The following is an 11825-nucleotide window of genomic DNA, read 5'->3' on the forward strand; positions in this document are numbered from 1 at the left end:
TGTTGCGTGTCCAGATGGGACGCATTTATCCGCATTACCCAGGGAAATTTTGGTGTCCTTTAAGAACGCCGATCGCCCACGAATAATGATGCGTCTGGTATCGTTATCTCCTTGCCATGCGTCTCCGCGCACCATCTCCGTGGTGGACGCCCTCACACCTGATGTCAATATCACGTGCGCGGCGGAGAGCACGTGCGTTCTCATTTTTTCTTATCTGAGTCAAGTCAAGGTCTGCGTGCGTAGCATTCCAATTAAATCGAAAACGTTGACCTCAGGTTTCAGTTATTGTGGATCATTGTTGCGTCGCGGTGATGCGTAAACTGTGACGGTTTTTTCTTCAATACCTAGCTGAAATGACATCTGCACTGACGATGGAAAAGTGGTTAACGGAGTGTAGTGAGAGAGAATGTCATTTTAAGCTGATGACCGTTGGTAAATCTGCTCCTTAAAGCTTGCGAGAAAGATCACGCGTGTCATCCTCCAAAGCGGTGGGCGGTAATGCATGGGGCTTATACACCCACCAAAATGGAAGGTGGCTGCGCACCGCGCTTATTCACTCTCCAAAATGAAGGATGGCCGCGCACCGGGCTTACGCACCTTCTAAAACGTAGGCTGACCACGCAGCAGACAAATACATCCTCCGAAAATCCTGGAGACCGGCGAAAAAGCGGCCAGGTTTCCAAAATAACCTTCAGTGCTGCCAGTGATGCCGTCGGTGATTCCTACCCAGACCGTCACAGCGCATGCGCCGGCTTCGCGGCACCCCGTACCGATCTACTCTGGCGCCGTCCTTGCGCGTGTAAATGTCGTCCCTTGTCACGATCGGCCGCGTGTAAATGTCGTCCCTTGTCACGGTCGGCCGCGTGTAAATGTCGTCCCTTCTCACGGTCGGCCGCGTGTAAATGTCGTCCCTTCTCACGGTCGGCCGCGTGTAAATGTCGTCCCTTCTCACGGTCGGCCGCGTGTAAATGTCGTCCCTTCTCACGGCCGGCCGGTGTCTTCCCAGGGATGACTGTCGGGATGACAAAGGTTGTGTCAATTCCGGAAAAACATGAAAAGTGCGCACTGCTCACTTCAAATGAGCATTAATTTGGGCATCTCTCGACATTATCGCCACGCGGAGAGGATAGGAAAATAACAGTCACTGCCCGTGTTAGTCAGGGGCGCAGTGGAGAGGGGATGGGCAAAACCTCTCGTTAGGCTGAATTTTTTGCTTAGGCACCATATACAGGTCGTCCGCTTGCATTAGGATGAGCCTTCACTGGGCCTCGCCCTTTCCCCAGCACACAGGCAGTGAGCCTTTTTTGTGTGCATGTGTTCATGTTTGGGCACACTTAAGGGCGCTCTTTGGCCTCTAACTTCTTCTGCGCTCAGCGAACCGCTTTATAGGCACCCGAAATATCCACAGAAGTTGTGCCACAACGTCCCAAGGCTCATCACCTGAGAACAGCCAGTGGAAACGATGCAAAATAATCAAGGGCTGTAATGTGCTTAATTGTTGTACATGTGCCTGGTATGCTAGTAAACGTCCCTGTTACAGGAGTCGTTCCACATTTGAAGACGTTAAGGCAAGCATGAGGTGTGATGAAATACGCTCACTTCTAACTATTGGCGTGCTTTCGTGTGCTAAACATAACTCTGGCAACCAAATTTCATTATTTAGTGAATATCTTGTTTAATGCGCCACCGTTTAATAGCGTCATATCACGCCTTTGCGTCGTCATGTCGCTGCCAGACCGGCCGTGTCAGAATTGCCGCTGCGCCGGACGAGCCCACTCGCCTGTAGTACTCAAATATCCCAAGTGGTGACCGTGGCGGTGCTGGAGGCGCTTGCTGAACCGAACACGCCACGTGCTTCTGTTAGGTCCTTTCTCGTCGTACTTTTGTGTATGTATCTGTGATTTTATGTTGTTTGCTAGAGCATTCACACGCTCGGTTGTGGCGCTGTGCCTAAGTTATTTAATTTCCAGACTCATTTCCGTAGTAACGCGTATCACTGTTGAACTTCCTCTATTATACAGCACAAAATGTGAGTCGTGTGTTCCACATCCGTCCCTCTTATCCTCCATCTCGCTTCATCCTGCATCCTCGCGACACCCCGCTTGTCCGAGGCAGGCTGCGTGCGTCAGCCAGGAGTGGGCCGAGAGCCCCGTGGGAAGGAGGGCCCCCGACTGGGTACCCAGCGCGCATGTGCGTGTTAAAGCTCGGCGGTTGGCCCCCCAGGCGCATGCAAGTCTGCCCTACTGTTATCCATTTTCCTTCGTCCTATAGCCCTGAAATGGTAATTTCTGGTCAAAAAGGCTGTAATCCAAACAACCGAACAACTAAAATCGCGTTTTTGTGTCGGTCCTTCTTATCCTCCGTTGTACTTCATCCTGCATCCTCGTGAAGCCCCTTTGATCGGAGCAGGCTGCACGTGTCAGCCACCAGAAGGCTGAGAGGCGTGCTGGAAGGGGAGCCCGACCGGTCCCAACGCACACTCCTCAAAGGGGTCGCTGCACGGGCTTTAACCCGGCGGATGACCCCTCCCCCGCCCCCAGGCATATATAGTGCCGTCGCATCGCCATTCATTCTTCTTCATCCCATAGCCCTGAAATGATTTCTTCTGGTTGAAAGGGCTCTTATCGAAACAGCCACCGTGGTCTTTGAACTCAACGCATTACATAAGTTGGGCGCAAATTGTATCCGTTGATGCACTATATTCTGCTGACGCACGCGAGACACGAACAACACGGTAGTCATATTGTCTCTTGACCTCGGGTTCTACATGACCAATGAGGTAGCAATATTCGCGTGGCGTTTCTATAGCGTAATGCGTGCCAAGGAGATCTTTGAATAGTCTGCGCAAGTCTGCGAGCATCTAACTCAGAAACTAAAATGTGTCAAGTTTTAACAATGGCAGAGCTGAGAATTGCATTGAATGATCTCTTAGGTCGATATCTCGGTTTAAAATTTCACTCAAATGGGGAACTCTCCCCTTACGTCATGACCAACTCTTCCAATCCTTACCAATCAATGACTTTTAAATTTCAACATATTTGATATGAGATGGCATACGATATGGTTTCAGCCAAAGCCAAACATGTAGGCATTTATTTGAAAAATTGGTCTCCCGCAGTTCAAATTTGAACATGAAACGGTCGGTTCACGAGTCCGTCGTCATTGCGCCAGGCCAACACAAAGCCGTCCGCCGCCACTGCCGCCGAATTGTGTCATTGGGGCTTAACGACGGCTCAGCTGCTGAGGCTATATGGCGTCGCCTGCCTCTCACCCTGGCAGGAACCGCGGGCACCGCGGGAATCGAACCCCGTACCTCTGGCTTCCCAGACGCGCAGTGGTTAGCGCAGACGCGTTAACCACCACACTACCGGCACTCCTGCCACCGAATTGAGGAGCTCGGGTGGCGTGCTATGCGAGTAAAGTTAGACGCTGATAGCTCTCAGGTTTCGGCATTTACGAGAGATATGGCAGAAAGCTTGGCTGCGTATACCGAAATGATCTTTTTATGGTGCTGGAACCATACAAATTGGTTCGGTGCCATCCAATATATGATTGCATGATCTTTTGAACCTTGCGAATAATCTCAACACAGCACATTGATCATGGGCTCGAACGATCCTATTAAACCACGAACCGTTTTCAGAATCGGTCAAATCTTCCTATGACTAACTGGTCACACGCACTTGTCGATTGCAGGGCCTTGATCCTGCAAGGTGACTTGTGTGGCGATCCCAGATCCGAGACGTGGGTGGCGTTTGACATTAGGTTGACATTCAGGTTGACATTAAGTAAAAGTTGAAGAAGTCATTAGCTTTGCCCTCAAATTCGGGTACCTGCTTCTAAATTCAGGCCTTTAACTTTGTGTTTTATTCACTTTGACGCAATGTGGCCGGCGTTAGCCCAAAAGTTAGTTTGACTGTTCTTGTAAGCCGACGAGTGTAAAATGTAATAAGGCTGTCGTCACTGTCTCCACAAGTTATCTAAACAGGGGTGCGGCCAAAAGGAAGACGTAGACGCCCGCCCTCTTAAGTTCACATTTGTACATACTAGGACCCTGATAATTCATAGAAGGTAGTTAAACCAGAGTATGCTTTAGGTTGAACAATACAGCATAATGATTGTCATTGAGCGAACATATCCGAGCAAGTCGGCACTTATATCCAAACGACCAGTAGTGTTAATTTGGGCAAATTGACGGGCCAGGGAACGATTTGAAGGCGGATGAAATAGCCCAGAATTAGAGCAGCACAGCAGCAGTGCAGGCATGGATTCACAGGGGTCACTGGAGGGCACGTGCACCCTCCGATCAGAGGATAAAGTCGTCCGTTTAAAGGACGGCTCTTACTCCGCCCCCACCCGGCTCAAGGCCTCATTCGGCTCCAGGTAGTCCGTCCTCAGGGCGAGCAGGATGCCTTTAATAATAAAAGGGCGCTCAGCAACTGGAACCGCCCCTTTAGCTCAAAGGGCGTCCCTGGAGTCCAAAGACGAGCCCCGAAGGCAAGCAAAAGCGGACGCCCGTAAACAATAAACATGTGTCTAAATTCTCAATGGGGAAAGGAGAGGGGGGGGGGGGGAGGCGACGGCTCAAAGACAGACACTAGTGTCAAAAACACGTTCCAGAATCAAATCTTAAGGACTTCAAGAAGAAAATGCCGTCCCATACACTGATGGGAGGTGCCCGAGGGATAGATGCGAGCGCCTGTGGCATGGGAGTCCCAGATGTCTGGAAACGTCTCGAGTGCAATCAATATGTCCTAAAAGAAAATAGATCCCGAGGGCCCCATGAGGGCTTCAGCTGACCTTGGTGCTGTCAAGGGGAATCCATGAGGTCGGAATACTACACACGAGCTACTATCAAGACATTCAAGTTTCCAACCAAAAAAAGGCGCGAGACACGCAAGTGTTTTTGCAAGACATTGAGGTTTCAAAGGCGCCCATATGAAATAAGCAAAGCTGCAGTGCCTCGTACGCCAAGGAAATCGCACGTTTCGGAGGATGCAACTCCGGTGTTTGGGCTGCATCTCAGCACCACCAGAAACTACTTCGTTATTGCGGCGACAGAGCCTGTGTCCCCGCAATCCATTTTCACACGGCCTGCTAACTGAAGGAATGATAGTCCAGAGGTCTGCTCAAACAGGCGCTTTTTATTCACCGCGACAGACACGCGTAACCTTTCATAGCCCAAGGCTAAAACCGTGCATCTGCCCGTTTCATACTTTGGCTCAATGCGTCATGGATACTTTTCGAAAGCTAACACCGCTGCATACAGGCACCACCAGAAACTACTTCGTTATTGCGGCGATAGAGCCTGTGTCCCCGCAATCCATTTTCTTTTGGTATCTCTCGTCTGATCATGCTATGCAGTCTTCTAGAGAAGAGGAGCCCAGTGCATTTTGGCTACACGTTTGAATTCCTAGCACGCGAATAATTTTCGTCGTATTTGTAGGCGATTGGAGGCAATTTGGACCGTATGTATGACTTACAATACGACAAGGAAGCTCTGCTGGATCTTAATTTGAACGTCAAGTATGCACTACATGTCACACTTTTTCTTATGGCGTCACTTTTTTGATGCGCGTCGGACGGACTCAAAGAAAACGCCTGTGTTAACAGATTATAAGACGATAAGACGAAGGGGATTGGTCTGGAAGCGGTTTTAATTGTCTAATGAAATAAGCTCATTTGCACAAATTGATCGGCCAAATCAGGCATAATCATCCTTTTATATTCGAGGCCGATCTCGAACCCAAATATAACATATAGCCGTCTTCGAAGCCGAATCCAGTCGCTCTAAATATAGGAGCTGAAAAGCCAAAGCTAAAGCCAATGGCTAAAAATGTAATACAATTAAAAGCCTTTGACTTAGAACTTCTACTCGCAAAGCAAAGGCCAAATCTAAACTTAGTAGACTCGAAGCCAAACCTGAATTAACAATTTAAATTCACGAGCCAAAAGCCATGACCTGATTTAGTGTGCACGTTGTTTTGCGAGGTCCGAGCCATCTTTTCCGTCTGGTAAGGTACATGAAATCACACATCACACCAGGGCTCTGCAAAGTGAAGCGGCTAACGAGATGTAGGCATTACGGATGGACGATACAGTTTGGACTGGGTCCTCATCTTGTGCATTGGTTTGTACGAGACGTTTTGTTCACAAGTTCTCCAGCCTCGTCTGGTGTTCAGTGGTCTTGAGAACGACCGGCTAGTTTTGGGCGCAAATACAAAAGCTTTGCTTCTGTATTTAGGCCAATGAGTCACATCAAAACGTGTGCTGTATCGAGGTAAAACAGCGGGCAAGACTGTCTTCATGAAACACACTTGCAACCCCGGAAACACAATCATCATGACAAAGCCGAAACCAGTGGTTTAACATTGCGTGATGTCAAGACTGGAGTCATGAGTCATGTCCGACGCCGAAGTCGTAGCCGAGGTCAGCTGTTAAAATGACACAAAAACCGAAGCCAGCCGTTTCGAGTGGCACAAAGCCGAAGCCAAACCAGCTGTAAAAAATGTCTCAAAGCCAAAACCTAACCCGAAGCCATCCGAGAACGACTGAGGCTTCGCAGTGTCAGAGCTACAACTGGAGCGGGCTCCTCAACAACACAGGATACGAGGACGAATGCGGCTTGAATGACTTGCGACCTGATGGAACGGCACAAGCCTGAGAACAAAAGCTGGGTAGCGTGCGTTAGCCACGGGCCCATCAGCGTCACCCAGGGAGCGGGACATACCGGGATCGCGACAAGGACCGACTACTGCAGAAGTCGATGCTGCCCGAGGGGAGAGGCAGAACGGTAGCGTGCGGTTGGCTCGGTGCGAGGAGCGGCGGCACACCCGGTAAACACAGCATCAGTCGGCAGAGGGACGGACCTATCGCATCCACGGCAGGCGAAGACAGCACCCGGATGTGACGTCACAGAAGTCTCCACGCCGCCGTCCGGCGCGTCACTCGACACAGCGAAGCCACTCAAGAGAGCCGCCAGTAGCGTCGACGGCGGAAAGCACGTGCCTCTCGCTCAGAGGAAGCGAACATGGCACAGACAGGCTCGTCCCGGCAACGCGGACCGCAGGAAGCCGTGGGCCGCGCCGACTGGCGCTGACTCTTCAGTACGTCCCGATTCGTGCGTGAGGCCCATGAAGACGAAAATGCAGCCGGCGCACCATACCGTGACATGAATACTCGCGCACACCCGGTAATCTAGCACGCCATCCATGAATAAGGGTTTGCTCCCGCTCTTACTGAAACTTTTTCTCGCTTCCTCTCCTTTCCTTTCCCTGCCTCTGGCCCTGTCTTTGTCCTTGCCTCTGTCTCTGTCTGTCCATCTATCTCTCTTTTTCCTTTGTTACCTCCCCATTTCTATCTGCCTCTCTATCCCTGCCTCCTTGCCTCCCCCACTCTCTCCCTCTCCCCCCTTTTCTCCCCCCTCTCTCTCTCTCACTGATCTCTCTCTCCGCTCTCCTAAGTTTTCTTTCTCGTTCTTCCCCGGTCTCTCTCTCTCTCTCTCATGCTCTCCCTCCCTCCGTCTCTCTCTCTCTCTCTATCTCTTCCATCCTCGCACACTCTCATTATCTCCCTCCCCTTCCATTCGTTTGACGGCTGTTTCCAGAAAATCGGCGACCGAATCAAATCATGGTGCATTAGTCCCGGTTCCCCCCAAACGGCACGCACGCTCGGACTACTGCCGTTCTCTCATACCTGTACCAGCAAAGCCCCTCTAAGGGAACGGCAGAGGCGAGAAATGAGCTACTATTGGCGGAACAAACCATATCAAATGCTCCGACATTCATGCGAAAATGTTGAGAGTCGTTGGCGAATCCCAGCGATTACTTTGTATCGACTGATTCAGTGGTCGTCGAACGTCAGTATCAGATCAGATGATGCACTCAATAATTCCGCAAAGTGGTTGGTCGGAGTCTTGGGCAGTCGAATAGAAAATATCGTCTATATGGTAATTTCGAAGTGGTCCTAGGGACTCTCTGAAATATTCAGAGAAACAACATTTTACGTGAACAGACCGAGTCCATTCATCTGGGCCACGCAATACCGAACCCAAATGAGCACCGCGACCGCAGACTCATTGTGAACAAATTGCAGCTCCATACGTCGCGGGTTTTTCAAAATGGTGCAGAACTGTCGGCCAAAGGTCTGTGCGACTTACCACCTTTTTGTGTTATTTACTCACTCGCAAATCGTCACATGCACAGACCTATTAGACACTTCCACCTAGATTCTTCTTCCGAGTGAGTTGAGTTTGCCAAGATTGTTATGTTCCGGTGAAGTGGGCCTATTATTTCTGGATGATGAGGTTTGACTTGCCCAGTTTTGTGCACTGTGATTTTGCCACTGCATAGGGATGTTCCACATTTGTATGAGGTGTTGAAATGAAGTAGCTATTTGAAGATCATTCGGGGCAGTTCCAGTCCTGTCCTTCTAGAGACCTGAACCTCTCTAGTTTCTGAGCTGCACGCCCGCGAAGATGTGCAGACTTTCAAGATCACCTAGGCATACATAACGCCATAGTAACGCCTTAAAAATATTACCATTGCACCAGCCATGCGACAGTCAAGGCCAATACCAATGTAATTACCGGGTCGTTCATATCTGCGTTCATGAGCACGATTTCCAAATATAACGTCCATCAATTGGCTCTCAATCGGCGTTGTGGAAGCTACGATGACGCGCTCAGGCAATGATGTTATGAGCAGCATATTGACTGAATAGAGAAATTGTGTTGATTAGAGCAGTCTTTTCCACTTAAAAGCACACCAATAGTTATAAGTGATCTTAGTATTTCATAATATCTCACTCTTGCTCCTAATATCTTCCAACGCCGGACATTCCCTTCAGTGTTACAGCTGCGCCGTAGCCGTAGCCGTTCGCCGAAGCTCTATTGTTACATTCTCATTTTGCGTCGCAGCTTTACAACTCGTCTTTGGCAGCAACAGCAACAACAACTCTCGTCTTTGGCAGCAACAACTCGTCTGGTGCAGGCAACACCTCTCCTGCGTGAAGGCTCTGGTCGACAAAAACAACGTCAACTTCTCCCACAGCCACCTTTGATCTTCCATCCGGATGACTTTGCTGCCAATACGTACACGCACACCGCGATCGCCTCTGTCATTATCGTTTATTAAAGCTCTTTTATAAAGTGAACCACTAGACTTAGTCATCAACGTCTAGCAGTGTGGATTAGCCCGCACACACTGAGACGCGCTTGCGCACAAGCGACGAGAGCCTTCTCACGACTGGGAGCTGTGCCACGCAAACGACGCCGTCGTTACGATAAGGGAACAACGCTGTTCATTTTGACATTGCAGCTGGAAACGCCATCGCTACGAGAAGGGACAAAGCTGTTCATTTTGACATTGCAGCTGAAACGCCATCGCTACGAGAACGGTACAAAGCTGTTCATTTTGACATTGCAGCTGGAACCGCCATCGCTACGAGAAGGGTACAAAGCTGTTCATTTTGACATTGCAGCTGAAAACGCTGAGCTCCGGCGTTCAGCGTGTTCCACCAACCGTATACCCGAGGTACAAACTACCCCGGCGAGGTCAGCCGATGTTAGACTATATGCGCGAGGCGTCGGCGGGCGCCTGGCGGTGTGGCGGCTGGCGAACACCACAGGTCACAGCCTCGCTGGGCCGGCGGTGACCTGGTGCCAAGTGAGCGTGACGGGTGACTGATAGCAGAGGCGTGACGAGCTGCGGATCTCCGGCCATGACATCCGCGTGACTGCCACGTCACATGTGGTCCGTCACGGATCGCCTGTTACCGCAGGACCGCTGAGCGTTTTGCCAAGCGCGCGCGGGGGACCGCTAGACAACCGCATGCGTGTGCGGCCCTAAACGCCCGAGGGCATCTTCACTGGTGGATGATGATGCAAACTCTCTGGACGGATCTCACGACTGGAGGGCAGAGTGAACGATCAATATACCTCTCACACTGGTCGCGAACTAGGCGGGGTTGGGCTCCCCGCGTCACCTGCTCTTCCTCCCAGGGACAGAGGCAGGCGATGCCACGTAGGCTCAGCTGCAGGGTGCGTCGTAAAGCCTCAATGACAACAACAAGCCAGGCGGCAAAGCCTAATGAACACCTCGCCATATCGCAGCACACCAACGCTGCCAAAGCCGGGGACAGAGCATGTGCGCTCCATAACTACATCACATAGAGCTCGATCGCAGGAGTGTAACCCAGCCGTCCGCATGCGTTTCCTGGAGACTCAATAATGTATGGTGTGCTGTCGCTGACGGCGCGCGGCACGCTCCCGCTGCTAATGAGGTCAGCATCGGCGTTTCCGGTTGAGTCGCTCTGCGCCACGGTTGGATGACCGGCGCCGCGGAGAGGAGGTCCAGCGTCAATGCAGCTCATTCGCTGAATTGGGACCGCTGAATCGTAATGCGGACGGTCATTTCAGACAGCCCTCCAACGCAGTGGGATGGGGCGTGCTCACTCTGCTGATGCAGCTGCGGTGCGAGCTGGAGCACAGCGTCGTCAGCGCTATCCCTGCGATCACGGGAGAGACACATGCCCAACCGAGGCCAGGTAAGCCTTTGGCCATCGACGGATCGCGTATGCTTAAGCAAGTCCAACCACTCCACCACTCGTGGCCTGACTGCCTTCCGCACGCCGTCTGAGGAAGACGGTCAAAGCCGATGGTGATGAAGCGCTGACACCCGTCTCAACTCCGTAAACCCTTTGGCACGCTGCCGCGCGTAGCTGAGCGGTGCGGTGCTACTGCGGCACACCGGTGATGCTGTCTGGACACACCGGTGGTCTGGACCGGTGGACCGGTGATGCTGGACTGGATCGGTGGACCGGCCAGCGGCGAGCTGGACCGGTGGACAGACGAGCGGCGAGCTGGACCGGTGGACCGGCCAGCGGCGAGCTGGACCGGCATGCGGCAAGCCGACGGCACAACGACGGCTGCTGAGAACAGCGTCGGTCTCAGCGGCTGAGCACGGTGTCAGTCTCAGCGGCTGAGAGCAGTGTCAGTGTCAGTGGCCGAGGACGGCGTCAATCTCACGGCGGCTGAGAGGGGTGTCAGTCTCACTTCTGCTGGGAGGGGTGTCAGTCTCACGACAGCTCAGAGAGGCATCAGTCTCAGCGGCTGAGAACAGCGTCAGTCTCAGCGGCTGAGAGCGGTGTCAGTCTCAACGACCGGGAACGGTGTCGGTCTCACGGCGGCTGAGAGGGGTGTCATTCTCACCGCATCTGAGAGCAGTTTCAGTCTCATGGTGGCTGAGGGCGGTATCAGCCTCACCACTGCGCACTGACGTCAGGCCCACTCCACGTGACACATTCCACCCGCTCCACTCCACCACACTCACTCCACGTGATCCTTCCACCCGTCCAACTCCACACGACTTATTTCGTTTCATCCCCTCCACCTGCTCCACTCCACCTGACACATTCCACCCGGTCCACTCCACCACACTCACTCCACGTGATCTCCTCCACCCGTCCAGCTTCACACGACTTATTTCGTTTCATCCCCTCCACCTGACCCACTCCACCTGTACTAAATCCGCCTGACACACTCCACCTCATTCGCTCCACATCATCTTCTCCACCAGACATCTCCACCTGACCCTCTCCACTCGATACGCCGGGTCGGAACTCCCCGCCGTGAGCACTTGGCGTTGTGAAGCGCAATTTGAGCGTAAGCGTAACTTGAGCTTAAGCGTCGTCAGTGAACACAAGAAGGGCACACCAGCCCATTATGCCCACTTCCAACTACAATTAGGGACAGCGATCTGTCTTGCTCTGGCACGCCACAGAGAGATACACAGGACACCCCAGGCAGCCCGCCGTTCATCACATGC

Source organism: Pollicipes pollicipes, unplaced genomic scaffold (genome assembly GCF_011947565.3).
Source record: "Pollicipes pollicipes isolate AB1234 unplaced genomic scaffold, Ppol_2.1 Scaffold_3087;HRSCAF=3621_pilon_pilon_pilon, whole genome shotgun sequence".
Classification (NCBI taxonomy): Eukaryota; Metazoa; Arthropoda; class Thecostraca; order Pollicipedomorpha; family Pollicipedidae; genus Pollicipes; species Pollicipes pollicipes.